The following is an 8128-nucleotide window of genomic DNA, read 5'->3' on the forward strand; positions in this document are numbered from 1 at the left end:
TGCCACACAGCTGGCTTGCTTCCGACATTCTGTGGTCAGTTCGAGGCAAACATCCCTCCCGGCAGAAATGCAGATCGGTGACCACTGCAGGATGAGAGAGTTATGTGTGGAGGGTGCTGACAGGGCCGAAACATCAGGAAAGCAGCCGGTCCAGAAGGGATGACCTGCTCTGACCTGCTGGCGCCTGCAGTGTTCACAATGATATTCAACCTCTCACTTGTTTGGTCCGTGCATCCCCGGGGAGGGGGGCGGCGGGGGTCGCGAGACATGGCCAAAGCATTTCCGGGGGTCCCCAGCTAAAAAAAGTTGAGAACCCCTGGCCTATAGGGTATGTATACTGTAGGTACCCTCACAAAAAACATGCAGTAGTCCTGGTCTCTATACCTCTGATGGAGGGGAAAGGAACTAGTTGGAATAACGTGTTCCTTTCACGCGCTACGTCCAACCGGGGAAACTCTTTCACCTGACCCCCCCGTCAGGTGAAAGAGAAGCTTGGACTTCTCATGTATTGAAAGAAGCATGAGGTCAGTCCGTTGCTCTCCCCATGTTGGCAGAGGGATTGTAGCGCCCAGTATTACATTAGACAATATTGACACTGGATGGAAAAATTGTGTTACAAAAATTGTATGTTAAATATTTTTTGTGTATATCTCCATCATTGGGTAATTGCCAGACCAGCTTAGTGGCCACTCTCAGGATCCTTAGGAAGGTGTTGCATTCAGCTGAGTGAGCATCAAGTCCTTAGGAAGGTGTTGCATTCAGCTGAGTGAGCATCGAGTCCTTAGGAAGGTGTTGCATTCAGCTGAGTGAGCATCGAGTCCTTAGGAAGGTGTTGCATTCAGCTGAGTGAGCATCGAGTCCTTAGGAAGGTGCAACACAGCTGAGTGAGCATACCATATAGGAATTAGGAAGTCCCCTGACGCTGCCAGATGCCTGTGGGGGAATAAAAGACTCATGGAAGACAAGCATGGAAAGTGCTTGAAGTGTCTCAAAGACCCAGGGCTCTATAGGCTCAGAAAAAGCTTCTATCCGGCAGCTGTTAGAGCCAAAAATAGGGACATGGAGAAGAGTCAAAAAGAGGCTTTGTGGGTAATGATTCATTATTTATTTTTGTCCCTTGTAAACATGATTTTTAGCTCTCTGGCTGCTTAGCCAACCGTCGAGGATAGTTATTGGTGTGTTGTAATTCTGCGGCCGCACACCTATACAGTACACCCAGAGTGGGGGTTTATGGCGCTGTTTACCTCAACACATTGTCAGTGTTTCATTTGTTTTCCTTTCCGAAGCCCTTTCGCCATCACATACTGTACATGCAGGGTGACAGTGATGCCCCTCTCTGCTGAGAGGGAACACCTGCTCTGTCATCATTCATTCCATGACTCATTGACACATCAACTGATGGATGTAATAAGTTGTAATTGCCCTGTCACTCTACTTAATCCTCTTTGCGGTTTGAAACTTTGAATTTGTATCATGTCTATATAGTATGCATCCAAACAATAGATTGTTTAACATCTTATTTTTTTCTTGTCCTCGACAAATGTTGGTCACATACAGTAGATATTTTATTTGAGGTTTGACACAATTGTAATACATTTTCCATGAAGAATAAGCCATTCTAATAACATATACAAAAGGTTTGAGGCTGTTTTAACTTAAATCTGCTGTATCAACTCAACTGTGAGCTGTTCAGTCTTCTGGATCTCTGCTCTTCTCCTCTCACGACATGTTTTATTCACTGTTTTTTGGCCTATACTGCCATCCTTACCCTTAATGCCCTTGCATGCCTTCCAGTCTATAATTAGTGGCAATTATGCCGGCATCCATATTGATATGGAGTCAGCGCAGGCAGAGGGGAGAGGGTTTGTGTCTCCTCATTGGTGGATGTTCTTATTAAGAGTTAAGAAGAATGAGACGTGCCTCTGTGTGGCAGGGGTCCTGGGCTGGCTAGTGGCTCAGTCCAGATGTCATGTTACTGGAGTCAGGAGGTCTGCAGGTCCAGCCAGTCAGCATTGCCTCCAACTTGGAAGGAATCATCAATGCGACTGCTGCACTCACCATCTGGAGTACGCACGCATACAGACAGACAAATAAACAAACTCTAATCGATATTGCTTGTGTTAAATAGACACTATCATCCATAGATGTCCACTCTCATTAACCCATAGTCACCAAGCGGCATGTTGGATATTGGGGCAGCGGGCATGCTTTAGTGGTCAGGTAATCATTCGATTGGCCAGGTGGAGGAAGGATGATTGATTAGCTGCAGGTCAGCCTATTGATTGGCTGATTTTGTGAGTCTGCCCTGTTTCACGTTAAATTGGGTGAAATGAGTTTAAAGTTGGCCTCGACGTGCCAGGTCCTCTGTGGAGCAGTGAGTGTAATTTAAATTGGACAATGTCATTGAAACAGATGGCTCTGTTCAGCCGGGTCACATCACCCTGCATGTTTTCTAGTTAGGAACATACCTACTGGTTACATCCATGATTGGTCTTATGGAAAATATTAACATGCAGTCAGGGTGTTGACAATGTATTGATGAAGATTTGAGCAGAGAGAACAGCATTAGTATAGCCAAGCCTCCTGGCCTGACCAACAGCCCAGCGGGGCACCAGACCCCTGAGCCCCAATCTCAGATAGTTCTTTAGTCCACTCTAACAGAGATGCTATAGTCTAAATGGTCATATAAATATATGTGCTAAATATAAGGGCAATAGTTACAAGTGCAGATTATTATAACTAGATAAAGTGCCCCTCGGGCACAGGTCTCCACCAGGGCAGGTCAGGTTGGCTATAGTAGGCCAATGTGAAAAGGGTGCCATTTCTTCTTATGCCTTGGATGGCAATTAGAGGATTTGAGACATTTTGTCAGACAGACGGACTCACACACACACACGGATGGACGGACGGACGGACACACGGACGGAGTGCAAAACATACTCTCTCCTCATGCCTTTCGGCCAGGTGGAGACAATTATGCTGACGATACAGAGATAGAAGTCGCAGTCCATGGGGGTCAAGTCAACTGTTGGATTTGACAGCATGTAGTCCAATAGAATGAGTTACATTGGTGTGAAAAGGGGCTGTGAATGAGATTGAGATTTGTAGTCCTACGTTACGTGACTCTGTACGTGGTCCAAGTGGCACCATCTCCCGTCCGCATCTCATTGTAAATAGAATATCTAAACACGTAAATCTTTTTACAACGATGTTATATTTCAGAAAGGAAGCCATTGAGGGTTAAAATGGGTCTTAATGCTTCCAACTCCAGTAGAATTATTTTTGTGTCCATGACAAAGAAAAGATATGTGAGACAATAAAGACATATATTTATTATTATTTATTATTATTTATATTTATTAATATTTAGATATTATCATTATTATTGAAGTACATTTGCTCAGTACAATATTACGGTCCCATATTTAGAATGTGTGCAGGGTTGAGTATGTTGAATCTAGTTTGCATTGAATGAGGGTTTAGTTGACACAATGAAATAAAATGTCGATAGTATTCAGTGTGGGGAAGACAGCCTGTCACAGCCAGATTTGGGAGACCATAGATTTGTTGTTGCAAGGAAAGCGGTAAAATGAGACTTTCGTGGTTGTTTTCGTATCCGGATTTAGTCAGACGGAGGGACACAATACAACTCTATTGGGACACAAAAGCGACACAAAAGTAGGACTCGGAAGTATCTCTGGAGGTGGCGCTCACGTCACGGCTGAAATACTGAATACTGACAAGGGGAATCACACTATACCATTATGTGATATGTCTATAGTGGTGCATTCTCTATAACATGTTATAATAACTAATATATGGGCACTCCAAGCATAAGTACAGTGAACTACAGTATAAAAAGAACAAGGTGAATACTGTAGAAGTGCGTGCGTGCGTGTGTGTGTGTGCGTGCATGCGTGCGTGTGTGTGTGCATGTGTGCGTGCGTGTGCGTGTGTGTGCGTGCGTGTACAGTATAGTATATGCCTTTGTATGTGTGTACGTGGAAGTGTGTTCTTTCAGATGAAATCTGCCTGTGTAAATTACAAACTAATTAGCAGTAGAAGGAAGGGTCTCATTATTTTTGCAGCTGAACAGGCATGCACATCCACCACCTGAATAATGAACATCACTGTTGCCTGCATAAACAAGGGTGTTCTCGAAATTTCCAGAATAAAACCTGATGAAATATCTTGCAGTAATAGCTTTGTTTTAAGTTACAAAAAGACAAAAACGAATTAATTATATTCATATTCATACATTTATAAACAAAACGATCATGTCTGACATAATAGCAATATAGGTATTTCTGCTTGTAAACACACACACACACACACACACACACACACACACACACACACACACACACTTACTTCCAGAGTGACTTACAGTAAGCAAGAACAATGGTATAATACATCAAATACATACACACAGTATCTATCCCCCGTCTTCCCCCTCTGCTGAGTAGCTCCGGGGGCCAGGCAGGAGGCCCCCAGGGTCCCGCAGCCCAGAGGCTGCAGCAACACCCGTCTGTCTCTAATTACCTCCCCTCCATTTCCTTCCATATTATACAGTATACAGTACGTGCTTATTCCGTTCCCTTTTCCAATATATAATCTGTGGGCGGGCTCACTCCAGCCAGGACCTCAGTTCAGACTCTGTGCTGTCAATGAAGTGGGCAGCTTGGGCCTCAACAGTGCTGATACCATAGAGGTATATAAGAACAGACCCCATATCCATACACACTATATCCATCTCCTCCACGCCTCTCTCTCTGTGTCTCTCTCACACACACTGTGACGCAGAGGTGTGCGCCTCCTGTCTTATTTACGGTGTGTTGTGCAGCCACACTGATAGTTTGACGTTCCTGCCAGCGGTGATGTTTATGAGGTGATGCAGCAGGTTCATGTCCTGTCAGAACGTGTGTTGTGATTTGTGTGAAATCGGGTTGTTCTCACTGTCTGTTCAGCCTCTGTGTAATGGAAGATAATACATTACCTCACTGGAACCACCCGTGAATGAATTGTAACCTTTCTACCTGTTCACTCACTTTGATTTGTATAGTACATGCATGAATGAATTGCTTCGTGCGTGCGTGTGTATGTGTTTGTGGGACAGGCGTTTAGTTCCGACCAGAGCCGAAGAGTTTGATCAATCCTCAAGGGCCCCCCCCCCCCCCCCCCCCCCGCAGAATTCTTGATCAGTGTTATTGGGCGCGTTCGGAAATAGCGCACTGAGCCCACTGTGCAATGCAAACTAATAGGCGAGTGTGCTCCGGTGTGGTATTTCCGAACGCGCCCTTTATGTCACGCCTCAAGAACAACTACAAAAGAAACCCGATTAGCACTTTTTAACACCTCTTGGACGGCCGGTGTCTCTCAAGACAGACTGTTGCCTGAGGAACAACAGGGGAGGCGCTGTTTTCCCGAATATTTGACGATGGGATTCTCAGATTGCCGGCGGAGAGGTCCAAAATGTTCGGAATTCCCAGAAAATATGTAATGTAAATGTAAAATGTCCACGAAAATCTTCATGGGGGCCGAAAGGGGCCCTAGGATTCTTCATGGGGGCCATGGCCCCGTGGCCCCCACAGACTCTACGTTGCTGGTTCCGACATACTATTGGTCCAACTGTCATTTGACCGACACCTACACCCAAAACCCAATCTAACCCTATAACCGCAAGCACGGTGCAGCACATGTCGGACCAACGCAATGTCCGGAGCGACACACACACACACACACACACATTACATATAGGCCTACTGTGCCTCACTACTCTTAGCTGTGATAAAATCCACAGTAAACCATGGACTTATTGCTTTAACCTGAAAAAGTGCCCTTTGAGCCATAATCTATATTGATCTTGCATATTGTATAGACCTATAGTCAGCAACGCAGTTTTATTTCTAAAAGGCAGGTGTCGTCAGAGAATCTGTTAGGATTTCAGAATTACTTATATACAGCTTCATGTCCCTGAACAATGTCATATGAAAAATGTCACGCACGCACGCTCAAACATCCACATGTTGTTCAGTGTTCTTCACTGCAGTCATACAATAAGTATACTGTGTGTGTGTGTGTGTGTGTGTGTGTGTGTGTGTGTGTGTGTGTGTGTGTGTGTGTGTGTGTGTGTGTGTGTGTGTGTGTGTGTGTGTGTACAGTATGTGCGTACGTGAGTCTGTCTGTGAGAGCTGACTCAGCCGGAAAGCTGGTGGAATAGCTATACAGGTACCATATTAAAGTGCTGACACTTGGACACTGATTCCTTTCAGCTCCTTCAGATTATGTAGATTATATCTACAGTAAGTGTTATTACATCCTCCATGGATGCTTTGGAGCAGTCAGCTATATATTATGTCGTTAGTTTGAGGGTTTCAATCCATAATGGAGATGCTGAAAACTCAAAACCCTTTCTGGATAGCACAAAACTAGTCTATTTAAACTTTCTCACCTTATAAGGAGTTCCCAATGAACCTTTAGTATTCGCCTGCTCTTACAGGATTTGTTTTGTTATAATGACATTATTATTTACATGCTCACAACACGTCGCATAATGACATGTTGTGAGTTTCTAGATCGGCTACATTAAAATGTAGGCCTAATACTGTATATATTAAAGTGGTAAAATCGATTTTATGATATTATAAATGTTGCTTTTAACCCCTCCAAAACTCCCTCAATCACCTTTTTTTAATCAATAGGCATATCTTTAAGTACCACGTGGGACCTACATGGGCTTGCCCACTTCCAACCCATGCAGAGTTAGCCCGCGTGTAGACCATGTTGGAACTACATGGGCTTACCCACTTCCAACCCATGCAGAGTTAGCCCGCGTGTAGACCATGTTGGAACTACATGGGCTTGCCCACTTCCAACCCATGCAGAGTTAGCCCGCGTGTAGACCATGTTGAACTACATGGGCTTACCCACTTCCAACCCATACCAGCAGTGACGTAGACTCTGTGGGGGCCACGGGGCCCCGGCCCCCATGAGGAATTAGACCTGAATATATATTGGCCTTGGTTCGTCCCATTTGTACCGCACCAGGTCGCGCCGCACCCGTTCGCGCAATTCTAGTCTTTGCATTGACTTCGCGCCGCTCTAACCATCCAAGTATGAACGCACATTAAAGGTATATTCAGTGATTTCACTAAAAAAAACCTTAGGTTTCATTTTTTCGCTGGGACCCAAAGCCTTTCGTCCAATCAGGATAGAGAGTCAAAAACGAAACCTAAGGTTCTTTGACCCAGGGGTTAACTGGGGACAGGGAGGAACTCCTTATATGGTCAGCACACTCTATAGTAGAGAGGATTATCACAACAAAACAAAAAAATAAGTGATATTTGAATTAAGTGAAATCACTGAATATACCTTTAACACCTCTTTTGTCCTCACTGTCCGGGCGGGGGGTGGTGGGCTGCGTTGCCTGTCCTCTTGTACACATGCAGATCAGGCATTCAAATGCTAATCTGGTTTCACCTGCATGCATACATGCAGGTACAGTACTGTACTCTACTTGTTCACAATGAGACCGCCACCATAGCAAGAACACCCTGGCTAGCCAGCCTGCCATTGAAACCTGCCACTGACCCAGCGACAGAACACAGAACCTGCCGAGGTGGACAGCACTAGTGTACTGTCTACATTCACTGCACCACACATGTCCTGAATGTAGTTTTGCAGGAGGTTGTCCAAAACCAGAGCCTTAGAGATAGACATGGCTCTGTCCAAAACTAAACACATTTATGTGTTTAAAAAGTGTTACCGGCGATTAAACATGCTCTTCTGTTTATAATCTAAATACTGTGACACGTTTAAAAAGTGTTGCAAATAAGTGTTTAGAACCTAAACGCTTGGGTTTAGTGTGAACTTGCATAATGTCTTCAGACTAGGACTTAAGTGTAAGATGTACAGGTTATCGGGGGTGTTGTATGCTCTAAAGAGGATGATGAGATCTCCCACCATGCACATACTATAAATATCACATGGGCCCTTTGGTCTCAAATTCTTCCAGGAGTTTACACTCCATTGATAAATGAGGGCCTTTACACAATGGCCCTCATTTGTCTCTCTCTCTGTGTGTGTGTGTGTGTGTGTGTGTGTGTGTGTGTGTGTGTGTGTGTGTGTG

The sequence above is a fragment of the Protomyctophum parallelum genome, assembly GCF_964188405.1.
Source record: "Protomyctophum parallelum genome assembly, chromosome: 5".
In the NCBI taxonomy this organism is placed as follows: Eukaryota; Metazoa; Chordata; class Actinopteri; order Myctophiformes; family Myctophidae; genus Protomyctophum; species Protomyctophum parallelum.